The sequence below is a fragment of the Psammomys obesus genome, unplaced genomic scaffold (assembly GCF_907164565.1).
Source record: "Psammomys obesus unplaced genomic scaffold, mPsaObe1.curated_primary_1811, whole genome shotgun sequence".
NCBI lineage: Eukaryota > Metazoa > Chordata > Mammalia > Rodentia > Muridae > Psammomys > Psammomys obesus.
The window spans coordinates 993888-1021270 of NW_026594083.1; the positions used below are offsets into that span (position 1 = coordinate 993888).

General features: G+C 36.4%; 1 protein-coding gene and 1 non-coding gene across 2 annotated transcripts in view; one reads left to right on the forward strand and one right to left on the reverse strand.

The window, feature by feature from the left end:
* The window catches only part of Robo1 (roundabout guidance receptor 1), a 740394-nt gene that overhangs the window by 117231 nt on the left and 595780 nt on the right, over positions 1–27383 (forward strand). The window lies entirely within an intron of this gene.
* Positions 18516–18622, reverse strand: LOC129684650 (U6 spliceosomal RNA). Its single transcript, XR_008721376.1, has one exon. It is a non-coding gene; the product is annotated as a U6 spliceosomal RNA (small nuclear RNA).

Below are 27383 nucleotides of genomic sequence, written 5' to 3' on the forward strand. Positions count from 1 at the left end.
TCCTCTCCCTTAGGGTGAATTTTTTTTAAAAAGTTCTGCGGAGTTAAGGAAAATACTGGAACTTTGATATGTCTCATTGGTCCTGCTTCCTCGTTATCTCATGGCTTCCTTGAAAGGTCCCATGCTTAAGATTTCTTTTGTGCCCTTGGGTACCAAGCAATTCATGACCATGACAAACCAGATCACATTCCTCACATTGCTAATTTTAGCCACAGTTTGAGCGTATGCTTAAAATGAGACACTAGCATTCTGGATTTAAAGGGCTTTCTATGTGAAGTAACTCTACAACCTTTGACCGATTTAGTAATGCTTTGGGAAATTACAGTTATATACAGGTGCAGGCAATATGTTAGGAAAAACATTGCAGACATCGGTCTGCTTTCCATGATTTCACATTCTTCCATGGGGGCTATAGATTTTTAAGTCAAGTGAGTGTGATATTTAATAACTCCTTCTCCTTTATGTTTTTTGTTTTTTTTTTTGTTTTTTTTTTAGAAAACTAAAATATGACCTTGGAATAGCCAGCACTATAGACTTTTGAAAAGAGTGTTTTTGAATAACATACTCATTTATAAATCACTATGAATATTAAAATGCAATTTTATGTGTTCACTTATTAATTGTACCTAATATAATGATATAGTGATGTAAAGTCAAGCTTGTTAATGCATGTAATTTTTCATCAAAAATATGTTAAATAGAAATAATATTTTTAAAAAACTGTTGTGTCAAAATATATGACCAAAGAGTCCCTTTTTTCCAGTCATGTTTTCTCACCTGTCCTAAGTGCTTTTAATAATTAAACTTACTTAAAAGCAACATTTCATTACTTTTGTTCAAAGTTTCACTGTTCCTCTTATTTCTTTTACAAATGAGAATTCACTGTTCTTGATGATGAACCAATAGTTGTATCATTGTGCTGGCTTTTGGCACAGTCTTCTCTCCTTCTAAGATTTAGCTAGCAGTCTGCAGCTTTATTAATTAAACGTGTAAGTTGATACTTTTATGTCAACTCTAAGTGAGATTATACGCTCAGAACTATTACCATCCTCAACACGCCTTTCCATGGCAGTGCTTTGGCAGTTGCTGAGCATATGAGAGACAGGTTAGCACCACACATAACAGAGCATCCTCACTATAAATACGTAGTTTTTAAATTATAAAGACTAATCTCATATCGTAGATTTATACATCTTTTATAAGAAGGAGCTTAAGAAATACCTTGTGCCTTTGCATAAAATTTTAGCAATGACTCTATGTACCAAGAAAAATTAGAGATATGTTAAATATTGATTGAAAATTTTCATTATTTCCCACTGTGCTCGGGCTCTTAATTGATCATAAATCAGGAAGAAAAACACATACATGTATCGAGAGCAACAAGGTGGATGAATGTAAAGTGTTTATTTCTGGTTAGGATGGTTTATGTTTAGGTTAGGAATGTTTGCCTCAACTTTAATTTATGTGCATGTATAGTCAAATATATTGGCACATCATATGAAAATCACACTAATGTTCAGAACTTCAGACAAACATGACTTTTTATTACCTCATCAAAATAAATGCAGACCCTCTTGATATCCATTCTCTGAACATACTAGACTTCATTCTCAGAGCTAAGTGAAGGAAATGGAACAGAGGAATAAAAATGAGCAATTTTGAAATTTTCACATTTAACATAACAAACTTGTGTTTCATTTAATCAATATTGTAAGCACGCAGAAGGAGAAATATATAAACAAAGCAATGAAAATTCTTAAATCCCACTAAATGAAACAGAAAATATAAGTCTAAAATAAAAAACAACAACAACAACATATGGAATGACTGAGGTATATAGCTGTTAACTGGGTATAAACTGTTTAGAATTTTCTTTGAATGTATTTAACGATCATTTAATTTGCACAGAAATAAATTTACACATATTCAGTTTTCAGCTTTCATACTGTATTATCAATTATATAGTGTGTTAACTGTAGATCAGTTTCCATTTTAAAGTAGTACTAAGCTGGGCATGGTGTCACAGATCTGAAACACCAGCACTTGAGCTGTGGAAGTCAGAGTTTTCTGTGGCTCTGTGGTATTTTCAAGGTGAGTCTGAACTATATGAAATGCTATCCTATATATATATATATATATATATATATATATATATAGGATATATATATATATGTATATATATATATACATATATTTAGCTTAGATCTTTTCTTACATGTGAAATTAACTATTGAGCATTTTTATTATCCTCTAACCACTCTTCTTTCTTCATTGATAACTTTATTGTGAATAATCTAAGAATCTTTCTGTGATTGATGGTTTTAAATGACGGAAAGTTCACTCACTGTAGTGTCCAAAATATCTGTATTATAGCTATTGTTTCCACAGCTAAAAGTCTCTGATAGACGTTCTCAAAGCATAGAAAAAATACCTCAAACCTTCCAACATTGATTTCTCCTTTTCCCCTTAGAAACAGGTGTCTCTATTATGTAGCCATGGCTGAAACGTGTGTAAACTTGGTTGGGCTGGAACTAATAGGGATCTACCCGCCTCTGTCTCCCAAATGCTTGGATTAAAGGCATGTGGCAACACGCCTGGCAATTGCACATTTCTTGGGCCTCATCTTATTCAGTAATATTCATCCATTTATCTAAGCAAAAACCCTGGCTCCTGTTAGACTTCTCGTTTTCCCAGGACACAACAGACCTAATCCGTCAAAAGCTCCTCACATCTTACTTTTGAAGCACATTCTTTATCTTCCTCTGCTCCTGTCACTTCCCCTCTTCATGTTCTCATCGTGTCCTTCTTGGACATTGCTGTCAAGATTTCCCATCAGGAAAGCCCTTCAAGAGCAGACTCTTATCAGTCTTGTACCCTCAAGTTTGTCCTGGATGCATATTAGATGCTCAGAAAACATTTTGATTGAATGAACAGTTGAATGGGTAATGAGGGTGTTTCTATTTCGGGTGCCTGCACTCAGCTTGCTTAGTCTGTAAATGTTATCTTGAATGTCCCTTATTCTTCACCATCACCATACCTTCAAAGCAAGATTTCCTCACCCAGCGAAATTCCTCTCTGAGTATCTCTGCTGCTCTAAATGTCTGAATTGTGATAGCCCGTGCTTTAGATATTTAAATGTAGGGCACACCTTAATAGTGGGAGACTTCAACACTCCACTCTCACCAAGAGACAGATCATCTAGACAGAAGCAAAATAGGAAAATAATGAGACTTTACAGAGGTCCTAAATCAAATGGATCTAATAGATGTCTAAAGAACTTTTTACCCAAACTCAAGAGAGTATACGTTCTTTTTAGCAGCTCATGGAACCTTCTCAAAAATTGACCATATAGTCGGTCACAGAGCAAGTAAGCCTCAACAAATATAAGAAGATCGAAATAATCCCTTGGAACCTATCAGACCACCATGGCCTAAAACTAGACCTCAACTAGAGAACAACAAAAACAACAAAAAGCCTACATACACATGGAAACTAAACAACTCTCTACGCAATGACAGCTTGGTCAGGGAAGAAATGAAAAAAGAAATTAAAGACTTCCTGAAATTCAATGAAAATGAAGTCACAACTTACCAAAACTTATGGGAGACCACGAAAGCAGTTCTAAGAGGAAATTGCATAACAATAAGTGCCTCCAGAAAGAAGTTTGAGACATCGCGACTTGACTGCGCACCTAAAAGCCTTAGAAAAATAAAGACTCTAAATAAGTGATTTTCTTTTTAAATTTGGGCCCTTTGCCATTAAAAATTGACAAAATATATTTACATCTCTTAATATCTTCATAGTTGTTATGAAAGTTAGCCTGTGCTCTTTTAGCATACTATCAACATCATTGTTTTTGATAATATGTTCTAGAATCCATATGCTAAAATAGATACATTAATTTTAAAAGTTTGATCACTAAATGTTAAGTTTTAACTGTTATTTATTCCACCATTATTTTATTCAACAAATGTCAATTTATTGATAGCAATTTCATAGTTATTATAGAAATGGTATTTCTTTCCATGTTTAGAAGGAAATATATATGTACATACTGGAAATGTATATGTACATACCCACACTATGGTTTCACAGTTTAGGAAGAGACTCTGTTAATAAAAATTTTGTACAAGAGGCCATATGTAATTTGGAATATTTCTGTGGTTTTCTCAGGAGGAAAGAGGGAACAGGCATCCTAGGCAGAAAGTGGGTGAAGAGTACAACCTTAAGAAGTTTGCAAAGGGAGATAAGGGCAAGAAGCTTCAGGTCCAAGTTGGAGTATTTTACTTGGCCAATTCTGCATCAGTACCAGCTGATGAGGGAGCATCTTACAAGCCTGCCAGCTGGAGATACCACTGCTTTTATGACTAATGTGATAATATTGTGCCCCAGGTGGTATGTTAAAATTCCCCCTACAGAAGAGGAAAAATTAGCTTTTCAACTCCATGGAAACTCTCCCTTTCTTCCAATATGTATATATGTATCAAGAAGAGTGAATGAAAAAAGCAGATAGACAGGCAGACTGAATGACAACCTATAACCTGTTCAAATTCTCTAGTGGACATAATGACCGTTGAACAAGCAGTCTTGTGTCCTCACAGTTGCTTGTTGTCCTGTAGGGAAGGGAAGTTGTGCACAAGCTGCCACACTGTTAGTTTTATATCATCAGACACTGGCCATGTCACAATTAAGTTGTTCCTCCCCTGCCAATTTTAAAGCCGGTCTCTTTCAGATAACCATACTTTTTTTTTTTTTTTACTTTATGAACGTTTTTCATATTATCATTTATCACAATATAGTCAATTTTTATCCCAGCTGTGTTCCCCTTCCTCATCTCCTCCCAATCCCACCACTCTTCCCTCTTCTCCCCCTATGCTCCTCCCCTAGTCCTCTGATAGGATAGGTCTTCCTCCCCTTGTATATGACCCTAGGCTATCAGGTCTCTTCAGGACTGACAACCACACTTTTATGAAAGTATTTGGATATGTTTATTTCTGTGTTGCTGAAAACACTCTATTACCACCTATCCAGCAATATGCAACTGAAATATTCCTTGGCAACTGTGCTATTTTCAGCATAGAAACATGGAGAGGGGTTGGGTCTTTCACTGTGTCTATGGGAGTCATTTGGTACTGCAGACATACCAGAGGAAACACATCTGTAATTTTTACTTCACAGCATCTCAGGAAAGAATAGTCTCAAGTTTTGTTAGAACTTGAAGGAATACTGACATTTATTCTCTTCCATGGACTCCTTTGAGATTTCACAGATAGATTTTTAATTTTTAGTAAGTCGTCAAGCTTGCTTCTAATAAGATGGACAAGGGTGGAACTGGAGAGACAGCTCAGTGGGTAAAGAGCCTGCTACACATGCAGGAAGACCTGCGCTTAGAGACCCAGAGCCCACGTAAAAGCAGCATGTGTGGCAACAGGTTCAGTCACCTCTACCACTGGGGCATGGAGAGAAATGGATCTCAGGAGATCACTGGCTAGTCTATTCAAAGTGGTCAGCTCCAGATTCAGGAAGAAACCTTGTCTCAAAAAAGAAGCGAAGTACCAGGCATGGAGATAACCTAGAACCCCTGCACAGATGTAGCCCATAGCAGTTTAGTGTCCAAGAGGGTTACATAGTAATGGGAAGAGGAACTGCCTCTGACATAATCTGATTGGCCTGCTCTTTGATCACCTGTTTTTAATTTTTTATTAATTACACTTTATTCATTTTGTATCCCCCCATAAGCCCCTCCCTCCTCCCCTGCTGATCCCACCCTCCCTCCTCTTTCTGCACGCATGCCCCTCCCTAAGTCCACTGATAGGGGAGGTTCTCCTCTCCTTTCTGATCTTAGTCTATCAGTTCTCATCAGAAGTGGCTGCATTGTCCTCTTCTGTGGCCTGAAAAGGCTGCTCCCCCCTCAGGGGGAGGTGATCAAAGAGCAGGCCAATCAGATTATGTCAGAGGCAGTCCCTCTTCCCATTACTATGTAACCCACTTGGACACTGAACTGCCATGGGCTACACCTGTGCAGGAGTTCGAGGTTATCTCCATGAATAGTCCTTGGTTGGAGTATGAGTCTCTGGGAAGTTCCCTGTGTTCAAATTATCTTGTTCTGTTGCTCTCCTTGTGGAGTTCCTGTCCTCTCCAGCTCTTGCTATTTCCCACTTCTTACATAAAATTCCATTCACTCTGCCCCACAGTTGGCCATCAGGCTCAGCATCTGCTTTGATAATCTGCAGGGCAAAAAAAAAAAGCATAAACTTAATAATTGCAAAGTACACAAATACCAGAAAAATCCTAAAATCATACAACATGCAGGCACCTGATATATTTACTTCAGGACAGTGTGTAGTGGGGAATGATAACTTAATAATACCCCCAAAGTCCATACGAAATGGGTGTTTTCAAACAACAGCTAAAATAGTTGCTTCAACAAAGGCAAAGCAAAATTCAAACTGACTTTGTACTCAAGATTACCTCCATTGCCTGCCCCATTACAAACAGTCTGGTCTGCATCAGCAGCCTCCATTCCTACAGGATCTTAATAACATGTTTGTCACTAGTAAGGCAATAAACTGAATTATAATTTGAGCAACTTAAAATCCTCTGACGCCCTGAAGAAGCTCCCCAACTACTCTAGTTTACTGTATTGTTAGAAGATACTTCTGGATTTCTGTTCAAAAATTAGCTCAACTCAGAATCCAATAGCAAGACTAATAGCAAGCATCCCTAAGATGTACCCAGAGCCATCGGCAGAGCCGAACACAGATTCTCTGTGTATTCTCTGTTTCATCTGTAGTCTCTCAGAAGAAAGTCCTATAGTGTATTCTATAGTGATGAAAAAGTTTTCTTGCCCCATTAAAACACTGAAAGATCCTGAACACAATGTAGTAAAATAATAATAAAAACAATCTGTTATATTTTTTTAATTGAATGAATCATATGTGGTTAGTGGCTGCCCTGCTGGCTGAAACTGAGTATATAGAGTTCACTTCCTTCTCACCTGCTGTCAAGAACCATAGAAACAAACAAAAGAGCATGTGTGAAAGTGTGTCTGATGGAGAAAAACCTCAAAATGCAGTAGAAATACATTTATTCTATATAGTGTGGGCAGATAAACTTCTAAATAGTTATTTATTATGTCAGTATGTAAAAAAAAATTTAAGTTAAAATGTTTGGCTAAGTGTGTGCAAAGTTTATATTCACTTTGATTAGTGTGCTATGCTTGGGGCACCCTTTCAAACAGAAAGGGCTGTGCAAAGACTATGACTTTAGACTGCTGTGGTCATTCATGGCTATTGGACATGAACCAATCGGAGCAATTTGGCCTTGGGAATTGATTTACTTTCTAGCATGTAATAGTGTGATGTGAAATTTATGCTACTACATATATTATTAATAGAAAATGAGCCCTCGCCCTAATTGCAAATCCCATGGTTAAATGCATCATGTCTATTCTCATACACTGTGAAATGTCTGAGATTCTTGAAGTTGCTAGCCACAGCAACCACCATCACAGTAAAGGAACGAGATGCTCTCATCCATGTTTGGTAGCTGAAATGATACTTACTGTTGGCTGAAGGTTTATTCCCTCATGGGAATGCTTACAAATGAATTTCATAATTATCACACTGAAGAATAGGATGTGATCATGACTTCCTTTCATTTCGCTCTGGACTAAGCAGAATTTTTATAGATATAAATTACATGTATTTGAGCACTCACTTGCTTCCATTCTGATTCACATGCAACTTCCATCATTCATCATATTAAACAAATATCTGTAGCAGAAAGCAGATGTGTGAAAAGAGCTTCCAAGCCAATAAAAATGGTTATTTATAAACATATGCATATAATAGTCCATCAGTGGAATACATTGATATACAAAGGTGTATTATAGATAAGGACATTCTCATGTTTAAGAGGAAAATAGTAACATTTTATGTTTATCACAATCTTTGCACACATGTTTAGAAGACATACTCTCTTTTATATTTTGCTCTTTTGTTATGGATTAGTGTAAATGCACACTTGGTTATATCATGAAATATGAATGTCTCAATATCAATATATAGTACCATTGAATAGTAAAGTTAAAGGTTTTTTATTTAATAAAACTCTACAGAAAAGTTCTTTTAGTAACGGTCAGGCATGGTAGCACCTACTCTCAATGTCTGCAGTGCAGGGAAGGACACAACTCTGGATGCTCATGGCCAGTCTAGTCCATACAGAGAGTTCTAGGTCACAGAACTACAGAGTGAGTCCCTGCCTTTAAAACGAATCACTTACTATGGGAAAATAGTTGTTCTAATAGGCGACAGTTTTACAAAACCCATTTGCAGAGTGTTCTGCATTTGAAGAGAATATTTAAATGAGCACTGATATATTTTATTGTTTTTATAATTAAAATCACAAATAAGAAATTCTAAAAGCTTAACCATTGTTCTCTTTAAATTATTATGTTATCACTGAAAATACCATACATTGTCCTTAATACAACTTAAGACAATTAAAAGAGCTGTTTATTCTGATTTTTATATATTTAACTTTTATTTTCCTTCTAGATATTAAACGTCACTAAAGCCCAAGATAGACTTACTTCAAAAATGTTATATAAATGTGCTTCATCCTGAACATTGCATATATAATTGATAAATGTATTTTTGCTAAAGCCTGAGAGAGAAAGTTCAATGAAAGTGTGACTTTTTGAATTTCGAAACTGATTTCAGTTCATTTCTTCATAAAAATGTAGTCATACCTCTATCCTAGTAAAAACATAATTAAAAATTATAAATTCCATTTATATTGCTTGATTAAAACAATAATAACTATTATCTTATTTGCTAGTCTCAAAATTTCTATGGTGGTTATTTTCTTTTGATAGAACTTTGAATTTTTATAAGCTTCATTTTTAACATCTAAAAGTGTTTTGTAAATTTACTATATTATAGGTATATGAAATAAATTAATGCTTACAAATGCATCTTAAATTTAATGTTTGCTCATCTCATATAATTTTTGCAATTTACAATTTTATCTTGGATTTTCTAGACATATAATATTACTACCTAAGAATATTATAAAAAATAACCCCACATGTATGACTGGTGTCAAAATTGCTCTTCTTTCAAACAACTGTTCTAGGCCAGTGAATTTAGAATTATGTAGTTAAACAGAACTCTGCTTATACAAACTTTTGATGTCTCTATTATGTTGTCTAAACCAATGTCCCAAGTTATCCAAACAAACTGGCAACCTGCCAAACATACTTTTGTTCAAGTTAGATAGTACTTCTACTAAGAAATAACTTCTTTATGCCTCATAGTTTAAAAGTGGAAACACCAGCACTCAACTAAAGCTTTCTCCTTTTTTTTTTTACCAAAAGAAAGAATTTGCAGTATATTTTTGTCATGATAAGTGGTCCCCTCACCACAACATTTGATTATTTAGGAAAAGGAAAAGTTAAATCCTTTTAAAGCTGTGATTTACAATTTGCAAGCATCCAGGAAAGAAGCTTAGCTTCTGCCAACTTGATCACAGGATCTACATTACATTCTAGCTCATTGATGTGAGAAAACAAAGCCATTCAGCAAGGGAAGTAAAGCTGGAATGATATCCTGGTTTATCCCGGGAGGGTTTTTTTTTTTTTTTTTTCTCTCCAGACCACCTCTTCCTCAGTCCTGATGATTTTGGTGTCCACTAGAAGTCATAGTAAGGAACTCATACAAGGCTAGTTGACTTTTCTTTTAATCTGCACTGTATATATTTTTAAATTTGGGATTTGTTTTCCCTCAAAGTTATGAAAATCTAGGCAAAGAACTTGAAAGAAGTTTCTAATTTTATACCTGAAAATAATTTTCCCTGGACATTTTTTTTCTCAAGCTTTATAATTAAGATTGAAGATCTTGAAATTTTATTAAATTTTTATTTTTTATATATTAATTACAGTTTATTCCCTTTGTATCCCAGCTGTAGCCCCCTCTCTCACTCCCTCCAAATCCTATCCTTCCTCCCTCATCTCCTCCCAAAGTCTACTGATAGGGGAGGTCCTTCCATCTGACCCTAGCCTATCAGGACTCTCAAGACTGGCTACATTGTCTTCCTCTGTGGCCTGGCAAAGCTGCTCCCGTACCCCCCTCAGGAGGAGGTGGTCAAAGAGCTAGGCACTGAGTTCATGTCAGAGACAGTCCCTGTTCCCCTTAAGAAAGAACCCACTTGGATACTGAGCAGGGGTTATATCCATGATTGGTCCCTGGATGGATGATCAGTCTCAGAAATGACTCCTGTGCCCAGATATTTGGTTCTGTTGCTCTCCTTGTGGAGTCCCTGTCCTCTCCAGGTCTTACTATCTCCCCCTTCTTTTGTAGGATTCCCTGCACTCTGCCCAAAGTTTAGTTATGAGTCTCAGCATGTGCTTTGATACACTGCTGAGTATAGTCTTTCAGAGGCCCTCTGTGGTAAGCTCCTGTCCTGTTTCCTGTTTTCTCCTTCCATATTCCATCCCGTTTGTCTTTTGAGGAAGATCTTGTATTTTAGTGCTGATTCAAATATATCCAAATAGCCAGAAAGAGACAGAATGTCCAAGTGGGTAGGACAGTGGATATCTTCCTGATACCTGCACAATACTCCCCACAAGCTTCTGCATTATCCCTGATATTAAGTGTTTTGTTTGCAAAAGTCACATCCCTTTGTGCGCTCAGCTTTATGAAACGATGTTCCACAACAAAGACTGGAGAGTGTGGAGAGAGGCAGGCTGCTGCCCTCCTAAAACACCAGAAGAACTGTGCAGCTCCTGGATAAACTGTGAAGTGAACTTTAAGAATATGTCCCACATCTTCCACTGTTTCATTGAGGGCGGATTTTCTGTTCCTAGCTGGACTAGTGCTTGTGAAATCTCTAGTACTGAGACTCTCTAAAGTTCTCACTCACTGTGCTTAGTATGAGAAAGCAACTTGGAGAATATAGCGATCAGAAGTGCTACTGGCAAAAGAAACAGGTTTTTCTGCCTCTCTCTCTCTAATCATTTCTCCTTCTAAGGTGTGTTCCTTGGTTCTCCCCTGCCACTTTTGCTAGGAAACCTGTTTCAAGTAATTTTCATCATCCTACCATGAAATTCAAGACTCCTAGTAAAAATAAGAGCAAAACAAGTTACAATGTAACTGAGATTAGTACTGAGTGCTGATCATTTTCTGCCTCTAAAAATGGCTTTTAATTTATTTGTTTGCTTGTTTGTTTTCTGTTTAATTATATAACAAGTGTGTTTTCAAATACTTTATTAACCCCTATATCTCAAACCTTGCAATAGGCATGAATATAGAACACTAGCTTACTTTTCAAATACATTGTCTCTTCTTATCTGCAGACTTTAAATATCTTAAGAAAAAAATCCAGTTAAAATGAAGATAATTAAATAGATAAACAGAAAGACATGCATGTAACAGAAATATAAATTGTTATAAACACACCCAAACTATGCATTATAATGAGAATCAGAACAGAAAAGAGGATCCAGAAAAATCTTAATAAAATATATATTTTTTTTAAAAAGATATACTTGAATTTTACAAGACTGTACTGAGTTGAGGTGGGTCATTTAACATACTAAGAATCATATGTTCAAAGATCCTGTAGTGAGAAATATTTGTCATGTTAAATTTCTTCCAACTAATGAAAGATGTCTGTAATACAATGAACCAAAAGTAACAATAATAATAATACAGTAAGCGTACATAATCAAAGCTTGGTACAAAGCTTCAAGTTACCAGATGCCAGCTTTGTCATTGTTGAATTCAAAACCATTATTGCTTGTATAGCATGTATGGTAACCTGAGATTAGTTAGTGTTTGTCGTTGTCATCTGGACAAAAGATGGTTTGAAATAAGGAGAAGTACTTAGAAAAGAAATAGATTTTGAAAGCACAAATACAAGAACTTCATAACAAACAGGATGTGGGGAATCAGAAAGTTTAAGTAATTAAAGATGATTAACAGGGTTTTGTGTTTTTGTTTTTATTTTGTTTTGCTGCTGGTGGTGGTTGTTTGTTCGTTTGTTGCTGTTTCAAATGCCTGGACAAGATATCAGTACCTATTATTTGCCTTAACTATTAGATAATGTTTGTACATTTATTTGTAATATTTTAGTTAAGAGAAGAAAGGAAATAGAATTGAAGAAATAACACAATGAGAAGGGAAGTGCCATACAGCAATGATGATAATGGATAATACAGTATGAAATGCGAGAAAACAAAGTCCTTGAGCAAAAAGAATGCCATTAAGCACACATGTAGAGGAACTGGCTTGGTTATGTTTGTATGTTATGAATACATTGCTTTTTTGTTGTAATAGAAAAGAAGTTTATAGGACAAGATTACAGACTTATGAAATTATTTTTAACAAAAGTATTCTCAAATTGTCAAGCTCAACTTTCTCCAAAATTTTAAGACAATCTAAACCGAGAATACAAATTTAAAGGACTTATAAGAAAATGAAAGCAATGAGGACATGAAATCAACACCATTAAAGGGTAGGAAAGAAATGCTATCAAGGAAGTGAACTTGAGTTGCTTTAAAGCATGGAATGTCTGTTTGGAATGTTGAATTTTAAGCACTACCAATCACTATAGCTGAGAAATAGTTTAGACTTTCATGATCACTTCTGGCCCAAACCATGACTTTACCATGGATGGTTAAATTTCAAGGTTTCTTTTTTCAAATTCCAAAAGGCCAAATAAATTTCTTATTAAACTATGTTATATTGATATTTTTTTATCATTTATTCATCAAGTACAAAGTACATTAATTCTTTTATTGTGAGGAGGAATGTTTGCACATAGTACCATTTTAAGGGGATTAGTTTTTCCTAGTTTTTAAATGACCAATTCCCTTTTTTTTTTTTTTTTAATTTTTGACAGGGTTTCTCTGTGTAGCCCTGGCTCTTCTGGACTTGCTTCGTAGACCAGGTTGGCCTTGAACTCACAAAGATCCACCTGCCTTTGCCTACTAGAGTGCTGGAATTACAGACACAGTCATCCACCATCGTGCCCAGCTTAAATGACAAATTTCTAATAGTCCATTACATTCTATTTATAATTTTTTTTTTACCTTTAAGTCTTCTTATTCCATCAGCATTCTCTCCTATAAAACTATTTTCTTTTTGAGAACAAGTTTCTTAGTTTCACAGCAACCTACAGCCTCAAAAATCCTACAAAGATTTTTAAACAGTAAAATTTATCTCTTTTTCCCCTCTTAAATTCGTGTCAGCATTGTGGTACTAAACATTTCAATTCCTTAGATCTTCAAGCTAATGAGTGTCTAGTACCAATATTGGGAAAGTTTAACTCATCTACCAAGATAACTTTCCCTTCCCATCCTTGCTTTCAAACTTTACTTATGTGGGTTTTGTATGTACCATCCCAGGCCCCTTCTCATTTCATAAAGCAATGACTTGAAAAATAGCTTAAAAATCTCCACAGATAAAGAAAGTGTCAAAAATCCTATTGCTTAGGGACTCCTCGTGTGTTCCCAAACAATGTATCTCTCAGGCTGTTTATATGTGTTTGTTTCATTTAACTTTATTGGGATGTCTCTGTTGTTGTTCTCACTCATCTCAGAAATAACTCAGCCTTTCGACCAGAGAGACATTGTACTTAAAATGCGCAGACCCCCGTATAACTAAAGTGTACCTCACTTCACATTTGTCCAAATGTTTCTTTCTAATCCTCAGTACCATTAGCACTAATCTCCAGGGGTCAGCTAAAATATGAAATAACTCTTGGGAACTATACTCAAATCACAGTTACACTCAGAGCATGTGAAAGCATTTGGCAACCTGATGATGGGATCTTACAGTATTCCAATCAACTTGTATTGATTCCATTTTAGGTCTAAAATAAAATGTCCTATCTCTTATTTAAAGGAGAAAAAATGCCTATGTTTTGAAAACAAATTGCAACTTTGAGTACAACAAACAGCTGCCTAGCCAACCATATAAACAACTTAGGTCAGACAGCCTCTCATATATAGACAGACATACAGATAGATTGAAATAAATGATACAGAAATGGTGCGATGGAAACTAGTCCCAAAATATTTAATACAAACTCAAGAAAATATTTTTCAAAGTACATAATTGAAGACAAAAAACATATTCACAATATGTCTGAAAAATATTTTACTGAATATATACAACACATTTTTATAATATTTTTGCTACTTAGTTTTTATATCAACCATCTGTTCAGTCCTGAAAAAAATATATAAAATAAATATTATTGAGGATATTCTATGCAATGTAAAAGTGGGTCTCTGAAAAAATATTATGTCTTAATCTCCTTTAGTTTGTCAAAGTAACAAGATAACATACAAAATAAACTACCTTGTTTCTTGAAAGTAAATGACTCTTTAAAATCAACTACACACCTTGTTTGCTGAAAGCAAGTGAATCCTTAAAAAGTAACCACAGATCCAGACAGACTGGCTCAATATTTATACATGTCTATTCTGCAGAGAAAAATTCACATGGTGTAACTTGTGAGTGGAGACAATTTCACACTACAAGGTACTGTGGTGCTTGATTTCTGCTCTCTTTCTCTTTTAGGGATTTGTTATTTTATTTATCTGTACATTTGTATGTCTGCATGCAGGTATATGGAAGGGAGTGCAGCTGGCTGAGGAGCTGTGCGAGCCTCATGATGTGGGTGCTGGGGACTCAAATCATCTAGAAGAGCAACAATTGCTTTTAATTGCTGAGCCATTTTCCAGTAATTACTTTTAATCTTCCATATAGAATTTTTTGTTAAGCTAAATGTAGAATCCGACCAATTTAATTTTAATTGTGTAGATTCTATGTGCTTAAATGCACTTTAAAAATTCTCAGATTGAACATTATCCTGCAACTCAGATGAAGATTTGATTGATTTTGAAGACAAAACCCATGAATTAGGGTTCCAGATAAAGCAATGTACTGTTTTGAATGGAAAGATAGTTTTATGAAAGACTGAAATCACATGTAGCATTTCAGCAACATTGCTCCCTGAAGAAGGCAGAGTAGAAGGCAGAATGGGTCTTTGTACTGTTCTGAGTGACAGCTGACCCCACTGGGCTGCCTCCTTCCTCTGATTCATGTGTTAAGAATGTCTGAGAAGCTCCTGGTGACTAAAGGAACTTGAGGGAGGGTGAGCAACCAACACACTCTCCATGTTGTAAAGGCATGATGTTCAGTAGGTAAGGCACATTAAATACATTTTAACTTACTGTGTTTCCAACTGACTATGTTTTTCTCAGGCTGTGATCCTGTTAGTTATAACTCTAGGCTTTTCTCTACAGCCTGAGTGTTGGTTTAGGGGCTGGTTTTGACATTTAGCAATGACAAATTCTGTGCTTGTCTGTGTTTGCATCTCCCAGTGGAAACTGAATATTTAATATATAAAAACACTAGCCTGGGGATCTGAGTAATTGAATCCCAAACTGTACTTCAAGCCAGGGTAGTGATTAATTTGTGAAGGAATTCACTCTGAAGCTCTCAGTCTCCCTTGGTGCTGCTGTGACATGACACAAAATATTAATGTTGGTATGGACAGCATTACATTAAAATGTTTGTGAAAAAAATGGCATTCAAAGTCAAACTGAGATGTTTACTATATGCCTAAATCAGTTCAAGATGAGGTAACAAAGAAAAATAATACAAAATAAACTCTATTTCAAGTTTTTAAGTAGGGAAGCAACACAGTAAATCTGTACATGTCAGCATCATATTTGCATACCTGGTCCTAATTTTAGAATGTAAATAGATATGTGCCTGTGTTTATGAAGTAAAACATTTTTCACATATGGCCACTATATTCTTCCTGAGGAGAAAGAATTTAATTGACATATAAGTCAAAAATCAAATGTTTGAAAAGGCGACAGCAAAGATAAAAGGAAGTCAGTTGTATATATATATATATATATATATATATATATATATATATGAAATACAGTAAGGGCATCATAAAATTAGATATGCAGGAAAACTTTTTCAATTTAATTTGGCATCTGGTTGAAGTTGTTGCAGTTAAATGTTTAAATATGGTACGCACACTTTAAGAAAAAAAGAAAAAAAGCAGTTTAGTTAGAGTGAGAGAAACAGCCTAAAGGCTCAAAATAACTAGTATCTACCTAGAATCAAGATTATGCAAAGCAACATTAGTGCAAAGCACTAGTGCAAAGCAACATTATAATTAATGTGAGTGTTAACCTTCTACCTTAACAAGATCACAGTCAGAGGCTAATGTGGATGCTGCTGTATCTTAAACTCCTATTCTAGTCATTATCTGTGGCCTAGAAAGCTAGTCTGTAAGCTGTCTCGTATAGAAAATCGGAACATGCCATTAAAAACATAAACAGCACAAGGAAGCTAGGATAGCAGTGTCAGTTGTACAGCGGCCTTGTTATGTGATCGTGCAGAACTCAACCTTATCATCAAGAGCCTTTTTCTTATTCCTATGAAATAAGAACACATTACTTGTCTAGCTTGTGTCTAAAAATCATTAATGAATCAAACCACTTAACAGATTTTTGAAAATTTCTGTACACTAGAATCTAGGAACTCAATACAGAGAAAGTATTGCTCTAGAACAGACTAACTGAATGTGGAACAGAGGTAGAGAGGGCAATGTGACCAAGTATAGACCAAGAGTTTACTACAGCCCTATAACCAGGCTGGCAGAAAGAGTGGCAGGTTCCTATCTATATGACTATTTCAAGGTCTGCTATATACACCATTCCTGCCTCAGAGTCAACTTCAATCTGTACATTTGAGTTCCACTGGATACTTTCAACAAGTAAGAAGGCTTTTAAGGATTTTCTTTCCCTGGAAGTATAGCTTCCACATTTCTCCGTTGTGCACAAGATTTACTAGAAATCAATCATAAATCTAAAAATCAAGATACATACTAGTTCACATTTTGCCAAAATCCCCGGATCAAAGGTTTAAAAGTATGTTTAAATAAACACAAATTACTTCAAGTTGCTTTCAGCATTTGTTTATTAATGTATCATTCCCTCAGGACCAGTGTAAAAAGATTACAACTTCAAACTGTTTTTCTATAAAATGACAGAATTTCTATGTTCTGTAGGCTTTGAAAATTGTAATTTGAGAAGGCATAATGTATTTAGCTCAAACACCATATGTCCCTACAAAGAAAGACTGTACCTATAGAAAAAGACTGATATAGCTAAAACTAATAAATACCAAGCCACAAACTTCAAAGTTAAAATCTAGAAAAGTCTGTTGTTGTTTTTTTTTTTTTTTTTTTTTGACACATTCAATTATCTTTGGACTTGTTGCCTACAACAATGTAGAGCACAGGTGAAATGACCTACTGAATCAGAACATTTTTATCTACATTAAAAATGTGCTACCTTTTAGTCTTAGAGCTCTAGAGGAAGAGGCAGTCAGATCTCTGAGTTCAAGTCCAGCATGGTCTACTGGTCTACAAAGTGAGTTCCAGGACAGGAAAGACTAACAGAGAAACTCTGTCTCAAAAAAAAAAAAAAAAAAAAAAAAAAGCTAGATTTCACAATACCAGAAGACACCACCATGCAAGCTTCCTATGGAGGGAAGCAACCAGCAGACCTAGCCAGGTATAATGTCTATGAGCCGCAACAATGACAAGCATGCCAAAATAATTCTAAGGATGTAGTAGCAGCAAGCATAACTTCAAGGTAACCAACACCTTTCTATTTAGACCTAAGGCAACCTCAACAAGAGAGAAATCATTCCTGATAATGGAAACCTACCCAGCTACCTAGGATTAGTAACTCATGGATTTTAGAGGAGAACCTCCACTTTATGAGACCAACATAATCACTAATTAAATTATAAATATTTACCCTTAAACACACAGATAATTGTAGTCCTCACCCCTCATCAAGAAAACTTCCCTTTGCAAAGGGTAAATGCAATGTTGTAGAGCCTCATCCTAACTAATATATCTACATCATAACTTATTCACTGACGTTCAGGGATCATTGTGGAAGAGGAGGACAGAAGTATTTTAAAAGCCAGAGAACAGGAAGTTTGATGTAAGATTACAAGGGCTAGAAATGTCAAAGAATCTTCATAAATGAAGTTTCACCAACATGGCTGTCCAACCATGACTTGACTAAGGACGACTCTAGCAAACATGCTAACATGAAAGGAAAAAGTGCTCAAGAGGTTTCAACCCTAAACAAAGAACTGCTAAAACAAAAAGAATGCTGAGAACATAAGAAATTGTCTTTCCCAAGGAATATGACAGCCATTGGTTATCCCTGAAAGCATATATACAAATAATATGCGCGTTGTATTTATATATTTAGGAATACACACACACAAAAGATCACAAATTTTACTGAGAAGTGTTGCATGGGAGGAATTGGAGGAAGGAAAAGGAAAAGAAGGAATGATGTAATTCTATTATAATGTCAAAAATTAAAATATAAAAATTGTGCAACTTCCTTTTATTATTTACATTTTTTTGCTCCTTTTCTCTTTTTCTTCTTCAAAAATATGGAACACTTCACAAATTTACGTGTCATCCTTGCTCAGGGGCCATGCTAACCTTCTCTGTATCGTTCCAATTTTAGTATATGTGCTGTCGAAGCGAGCACTTAGTTACAATTTCTGTAGACATTTTAAATCTATTTTATTGGGTTCTTATACATCCACCTTCCTTCCAACCCTCATTCCACCCTAGTCCCTTCCAACCTCCCAACACTAGGTAGAACCGAAAGAAGATTAGGTGGGGAAGGGGGCATAGACTTCTACAGGCTACTGCTTGCTGACTAGGACCATTGGGTTCCTTGGAGCAAATCTAATCTTCAGTAGTCAGAGTATCGAGGAGTCCAGCAAACCAGCAATCCACCAATCCAGCAATCCAGCAATCCAGCAATCCACCAATCCACCAATCCACCAAATCAACCAATAGCGAACACAGTAGCGGGCCGAACTAGAACAGCAGCAGGGGAAGCAGCATCCTCTGCAGACCCTCTCAAGACTCTCCCACTTAAAACCTATCCAAAGTCTCGAGAATTAAACCATATGCAGCTGGCAAAGATCACGCTCCTACTCGTGCATGAGGCAAATCATAATTACCTGCTGTAAAGTAGCCTCTTGACCCACACTTGGGACAAGAACAAAAGCATAATCACATAGCATAACTGGGTTTTTTAAGAAACCAAAACTCTCACTACGCATTTGTTTATTGTTCTGACAAAATACCTAGCAAAAGAGTGAAATGAATATTAGTTTGCAGCTAATTTTCTCCATTTTCATTACTGGACTCTGTACATCCGTTAGTGCCACCTGCATTCAGGGTAGAATTTACCTCTTTAACTAAACCTTTCTGAGAGAAAAATTCTCAGGGATGCTTCCAGCACTGCATTTGCTATGTTCTAAAATCCAGATAAGCTGACAACATAGATTAATCATCACATCTTTTTTATATTGTTTTAAAAAAGAAAAAAAAATAGGATAATGTCTGGATGATAACAAGTACTTATAACCCCAGAACTCAGGAAGCAGAGGCAGAAGAATTGAGTTCTAGGTAAACAGGTCTTGGAGATACTACCTCAGAAACACAGGAAAACAAACAAATAAAAACCATGATACTGCTATCACCTTGTCTCCATTAATAGATTATCAGATCCCCTTTAAAAAAATCACAAAAAGTGAGTACACTCTATGCCTTTTTAAAAAGTCAAGTCTAATTAGAATTCATAGAATACTTTGATGACAAAATTCAGAAGAAGTAAAAAGTTCAGTGAGTGAAGATCCTGACATTCATTTATCAATGATCATTGTTGCAACTGCCTCAGTAATGCATGTTCCATTAACAGGCTGCTAACTTTTGCCCCACATTCTAAAACAGAACAAAAGAGATCTCTTTATGAATCTATGGAAGATCGATTCCTTTCATTCACAGCTTACACATTGTTTGTTAATACCAAATTGTAACTAGTTTCCAGCATTTTAATCAATTGTGTTAACATGGTCAGGCTGGTTTCATTAAGTATAATCCCAGCCCTGTCTCCTGAACTGCTTCAAATTATGAGGGGAGTAATGAACACATGTGCCCTGCATCTGCAGGCTGAGAGGAACGGGTGACTTTTTCCAATTTTAACCAAAGACAAAGAAATGTAAAGTTTTGGTTTGTTCCCTTGAACGTCCAGAAATTCATTATTTAAATGTGTGTCTGGAAGCATCTTGTTATTAAACATACGAAACTATAATTGTTTGTGGAGTTGAAAGGAAAAACTATCACAATGGAAACCATGCTTCTTAGAAGGCTTCGATCAATGCATACAACTGGTGTGCCAAAGAATGCTTGGATTATTACCGTTTCTACCAGAGTATACAACCCAAATCCTGAAAGAGCCCTCAGGCTGCAGTGTATGCCCTCTTCTAGTCCGCATGAATGGCTCGTGCTGAGGAGATGGTCCAGACTCCTTCCTAACCCAGCTTTCAGACAGATGTCACCTCACGTACAGGGAAATCATTCTCTCACTGCACTACTTCCTGCTGTCAGGGTTTTGGGATCTGAGAAGTGATTAATTTTTGACATGACGCAGTTTGAGACTAAGTTCAGACTACTGAAATCTCCTTGCAGAGGCTACCGCTACTAGAGTGTTAGTATGGGTGTGAAAGCCTGCGTGTGCACTTACCTGTCTTTCAGGAGCAGTTATTTGCTTCCACGTAGTAACTAGTGAAATACAGTGACACTAATGATTAAGGTGCAGAAGAATTTTGTCGTGCTTATATAAACACCACTTTATTGACAATACAAATAGATTGCCTAATGTAGCCCTTACGTGTTGAATCGGAAAATGACGTAGCTCAGTGGTAAAATCAACTACAAGGAACAATGTCATTTTGTCTGAATGGCTAAACTGCAACTAGGATTGTGGGAAGGAGACTAATAAGAGGAAAAGCTGTGTTTTCATTCTGGCCTCTTATGAGTAAGGGGTGAATCAATCCAGTTGCTATAGATTCCTTCTGATGGTGTGTGGAATAGAGGATAGTGCCTTTGGAGGGTATACTGATTACTCTTTAAATAAATATAATAATATTTTACCTATTTGCTATATTCAAATTATTATTCTCTGTGTTTTCACATGCCGTTTGATTATCATTCAGTTATTCACCTCATATGTAAGCATCTCGATGTCCACTTGCAAAGGGAGGAATGACGCACATTCATTCAGTGCAGATATGAGATAATTATACACAAACAGAAAACCAGGTAAAAGTTCCTCCACAAGGTGCACTAGAAAGTTGAATTGTAGGGATGTTAAAGCACACAGCAACTCAAACCACTCAATGAAACAAATGGCTGAACGGGAATTACTAACCAGTCTCACTTAACTTAATCACTTGGAAAACAATCCGGATGGCTCACACATGTGAGTTTTCAGTCATCTTTAAGACTGCTTATGAGAGTATGTTGTAGAAGCTCTAAGTTCTGAAATCTCAGGTGAACTCCTTAATTACACCCTCTTTCTGTCACTTTTATTAAGATTTAGCACTTGCAGGAATTTCATATCTCAGGCAAGTCTATTCCCCAGACCAAATCAGTTTGCTCTGTGCTTTTGACTTTTAATGTTGTTTCAATCCTTGTTACAGCCAACATGGGAGAGTTTCTGTATGACTTGGAGGAAAACCTCAAACTAAGGAAACATAAGTAGTCACCTTCTGTTTTACAACAAATCCAAGCTGTAGGTGGCTAGACCCAACTCCTCCTTCCCATACCTTCAAAAACTTTTTTCCAAAAATGTTTATGATGAGCCAAAATATATTCTTGCAAAAAAATAACATGTGTTCTTAGGAGAACAAGGTCCTCCAATTCATTCCTTAAGACATTTAGAAGCCTTCTAAATGCCCCAGGTAGTGAGAGCTTTCCCAGTGGCAACAGTGGAGGTTGTTAGTAGCTATGGCATACTACAAACATCTTTTCTCATTCTTTCATGCTGTGTACCTGGACACTATATGGATTACTTAAATACTTACGAAGTTTAATAGTCCTCTCACCCGTCAAAGAACCCCTCAGCCATCCTTTCCAAATGACTTTTAACCTTGTAAATGACTGATTTGAATAGTGTGAAATTATTTTATCATGTAATGTCTTCACGTGAAAACACAGTTCATTTTACCAAAGTTGAGCAATTAAGATGTTTAAAAGTGAAGATCCAATCATTTTGCAAATTACTAAAAAAAGCGACAGTTTTTGTTTACATCAGTATCTCCTCTACATGAAAAATTAATCATGTGTATTGGATGCTCAAAATTACTTGAAAATGAGCTTAAAATTTACATATTTTTCTAGTCTCCTGTCATTTTATTTTTAAATCTCATCGGTCTATGCTCTGTCTAGTTACCATTTGTTATCCATCTGAATGTTCCCTAGGTCTTGGCCTTATCTATTTCTTTTCTCTCCACAATGTGCCTCAGAGCACATCTGTAATCTTGGAATTAAAAACAACAGAATGTATACCAATGTCATTCACACTTTTCTTTCATTGCATTTTTTAGTAATTAAAGGAAAATACAGATACAATGATTTTAGAAATATGAGCTAAAATTCACCCAACTGCAGAATGTGTGAAAGGATGCCTGGCACTGTAAATCAAACCAAATAAAACTGAAGTCCTTATATGTCTCTTGGATTGTTTCTTCACACTTAGAGACTAAGTGTTTGTTGATGATCCACCAGTGATTTCAAGTGCCAGAGGAAATGAGAAGGTGTGCAAACTGAAACCATTGTGCATTAAGTAAAGGAAGACTCGTACGGCTTAGATTAGGTTTTTCTATACCAGACAAATACAGAGACGTAATGAGTATGCCACTGGAGTTGCCATTTATCACCTACTTTTTAAAATATATTTTTTATTTTATTTTTTGAGATTATAATATTACATATATATGTACATATATATACATATATTATATGTACACATAATATTACATATTATACATATGTGTATACATATAATTACATATTATACATATGTATATACATATAATTACATATTATACCTATGTATATATATATTACATATATATGTATATACATATAATTACATAATTTATCCCTTCTATTTTCTTCTTCCAGTGCCTCTAATATAGTCCCCTTTGCTCTCTTTCAAATTCGTTGCCTCATTTTTATTAATTGTTGTTACATAATACACATACACACACACACACACCTACATATGTATGTATATATGTCTATATGCCCTATTCTGTCTATATAATGTTCCTTCGAAGTATGTTTTCAGCGCTGACCGTGTGGTATGACATAAACTGTCCAAGTGCTCTTCCCAGGGGAAGATTATTTCTTCCCCTCTCAGCATTCTTTAGTTGCCTGTAGTTCTTTGTGTAGGACTAGAGTTTCATTGGTTTCCTTGTTGGCATACCAATGCTGTTATCTTTGTTCAGCTCATGTTTAGGCAGTCTTATTTGCTGAGACGTTATGAGAATAGCTTTTGACAACCCTGCAGACGTGAAATCTGTCACCTGTTTTAGAAAGGTTTTCATTAAGTATGCACGCAGCAGCTCTCAGGATAAGAGGTTGGTGAAAAACATATCATAACATAACCACCTTTCACTCTAATGGCAATGATGATGATTTTGTCTATTTTAACTTGGTATATTTTGAAATTTTCTACATTTATTTATTCAGTTTGTGTATGAGGGCTGGACAAGCATTTTTCACAACGCAGGTGAGGAGGTTAGAGAGTAGTTTCAAAAGTCTGTTCTTACCTTCCCGCATACAGATGTGGGTATTGACAGGTGAGGTCAGGCTTTTACAAGCATTAAGTCCTACATTGGTACATTTGTAAAAGTTGAACACATTTTAACTACAAGAAAATATATTCTTTATGTTATTATTGTTGTTATCACAGCCTTTCATATGGCCCTCTTTTGTGTGACACTCTTACTGAGGAGAAATGAACAAATGACTGTTCACCTCAGCTAAGCAAATGATGACAGACTAGATTAAGGATACCACCAAAGTCCAGTTTGGTGAAGCAATGGGCTTTATTAGACTCCCTTACAAGAATATGCATGAAGGATTACTTAGAGCAGCAGAAATGACTCAAAGACAGCTGTGTCACCAATTACTCTACCCAACATGAGTGAGAGAGTAACAGTTCAGCTACTCTAAGAATGTCTCTTGGCAGTTCTTACTTGTTATATAGGCTTACATAGGAAGAACCTAGTGAATCTGGTCAGTTTCAATTACTTCCTGAAGCTGTGCAAGTGTGTACTTTCTGTGTTTAAAGAATTTCCTTGCAGGGTGCCTTTCAGGATGTCAGGCTTCTTTTGACATCCTGTCTCTCAAGGTACTTCCTCCAAGATGGAAGATTGTATCTCAGAAGATATTGGTACACAACAGACAGACTGGACTCTACCTCACAGAGTAACTGAGTGTGGCTTTGAACTTCTGCTCAATTCTTCCACTTAGGTCCATTACATATGGGAAACTGAAGGCTTTAGGCATGCTAAACAAACCATTAGCAATTGCACTATATCTCCAGCCCAAAAATTACTTCTGCCATCATGTGGATCTCCTGCGGATTGAATTCAATGAGTAGGCCATACAGCAAGCATATGTATTACCCTCCTTGCTGGTCCACAAATAAATTCTTATAATAATAAAAATAAAAGATTAGAAAATCATAGTGGGTAAATGAACATTTGTAATTTCTCACTGTGCAGTATCCTGTGTTGCTGTTTGGGCTCCTCTTCCTTTGTCCTTCCTGGCCAGGTCTTCTGTACAACCATGGTGGAAGATCCTTAGGGAAGGATATGGAAGGCAGGAATGGCAAGGGTGATGGAGACTTCAGAGAGTGGGTGAGCACAATGGAAACAGACTTTCCAGACTCTCAGGAGGCAGGATTTGCCAAGGAGTTCTCTTTGAGGGAACAAAGACTAAAAATTTGAGGAATAGGTAGAGGCTTTTAAGGATGAGTATACATCATTGGCTGGGGACAAGGTTCTGGGAATGCCTTATTTGTATAGTGCTTGCTGGACATGACCTTATAAGAAGAGAGAAAGTTTAACCTGGCTGCATGTGCATCACCTCTGGTGTGGGCAAAGGTTGGGAGAAAGAGACATGCAGGCTACAGACAAGGGAAGGAGGGGTGCCCACTCCTACAGATTTAGAGTCGAGATTTCCAAGCTTGGACAGGACTGGACCCAATTCTGGCTCCACACTGTCTCCTCCTAGTTCCACCATTCCCCAGCCCCACACTGTGTCTGGAGAACAAAGTATTTTAGATGAAATCATTTCCCTTTCATTTTCTCCTATACATGACTTCCTTAAAATTCAAATTGCTCCTTAGACATAGTTGCATAACATTATATTATAAAAATCTAAGAGTAGTCAATATTTGCTCCTTTCCATCAGTCCCAATTCTTTATATTTCAACAAGTCCTACTGAGCCTCTGAAATGTTCTTGAATTTAAGGTTTATCTCATTCCATTGAGTCATCTCCTCAGGGCCAGCTACCTTCAACTTTTTTTCAGTTCACTGAAGCAAAAGATTAACTGGTCGCCATGCTTCCACAGCACTCCCTAAACCCTGCTGTACATCTTCACCAAAGTGATCTTTATTTATTGCATCACAATATTTCTCTTTTCAATCCTCCTGATATTTTTCTGTCTGGCCTAAAATAAAATTGAAACTCTCTGCATCAGAGCTACTGAACACAGAGCATCACTCAATATACTTCTGTCAACCTTCTACTTGATCTCGTTTTATCTCTTACAAAAAAAATAGTGAAATTATCCCGTGATATCTAGAAATGAATAAAACTCCTAGGCTCATAAAAACAAGCACGGGTCACCTCTCTAAAAACAGAACCAAAAAGTCTTTCTATCTTATTTGGAAAAAGTAGAGCTGAGAGCTGATGTCAGTATCATTTTCACCAAAACTCTATCCAAAGTTCCCTCGTGGCCGTTTCTTTATCACACACTGGGCCACAGCTTTAGCAACTACAGTCATTCAAAAACACCAGGAGAACATCGTTAATGTTTAATATTTGAGCACAAGCCAAGGTTGCTGTTTGTAGGTCTCAGGAGGAAAGCATTTTGATAATTGAATGATTTCCGGCAGCGAAGCACATTCCCAAACCCACAGGCACTCATGTCTGTTCCTGGCTCCACTGCCAAGATGCTTATTTATTCTGTGTCTGGGCTTTTCCAGTTTAAATAAGTCCTTCTGCTTCACTATTATGTCCACTTGTATTTGGTGTACAAATTGTTTTCTCATTGATTCCATGCCATGGCATGTTTCTTGAGAAGTAAGTCTTATGGCTTGCAGAAGGTCTGAGGTGTTTGTGAGCACTGAAGCAAGGAGTATTAAATCAAACTTCCTGTTTCAGACTGGTGCTTATAGTTCGATTTAGGAGCAAAAGCAAGTTGGCGAAATCCTGGTGTTGCTGTCCCTTCTCTGGCTGCTTACAAAAATGTTTATCTTGTGTGCTTAAAACAGGGTTCACTTAGTAAATGCTTTTCCCTGCATGCTTTCTCAAATGCAGTGACTGGCAAGCCCCAGATCTTTTCCCTCTAAATACACCAGCTTTTCCTTTCTTCTTAAATCTTTCAAGCCCTGAAAGGGAGGCAGTTAATTAACTGCTGCAGATGATTTGGGCATGGAGCTCGGCAGGCAGAACACTGGAAAGTTGTTAGCATTTTAGTACTTGAATATTTCAGAGCACATGCGCTTTGGAACAATTTTGCTGCGTATGCAGAGGGGAAAGTCTTGTCACTTTTATTTTGTAATGTTTTTGATGCCTGGAAAGGCTAAACAGGAGACCTAATGTTTTTATGTAAATTTTTCCTCAATAGTATGATGTGCAGGATCCACACACCTCACAGGATAAAAGGATGACATGAGCTGAGGACTGGCCAAAAATATTTAGCCGGAACTTATTACTTTCTGCCAGACTAAGTGCCCTACATGGAAATGCTGGTTTACTCCCCACCACATCTCCACAGGGTTAACTGTATGTGTGATATTGTTGACTTTGCATGATGGAATGAAGCACAAAGGACCTGATCAATTGTTCAAACAGCACAGATCATGAGGAGCAGTGCTAGGCTTTGACAGTCCTGAATTACCATATGAAGATCTTAAACTGCTGTCTGATTGAGACAATGAAGTTACAAATAGAAATACAGTACTCTGCCATTATGGTCTAAAGTGCCTAGTGAAAGCCTAGTCTTTCAGCGGAATCAAACAGTGTAAATAAGCAGTGTGACATACAGTGGCAGAGTTTCTAAGATGGCAGCTGACGACTATCAGAGAAAAGAGCATACACAACATGAATATGTGAGAGAAGAGATTACTTATGTCCTGGAGAGAATAGA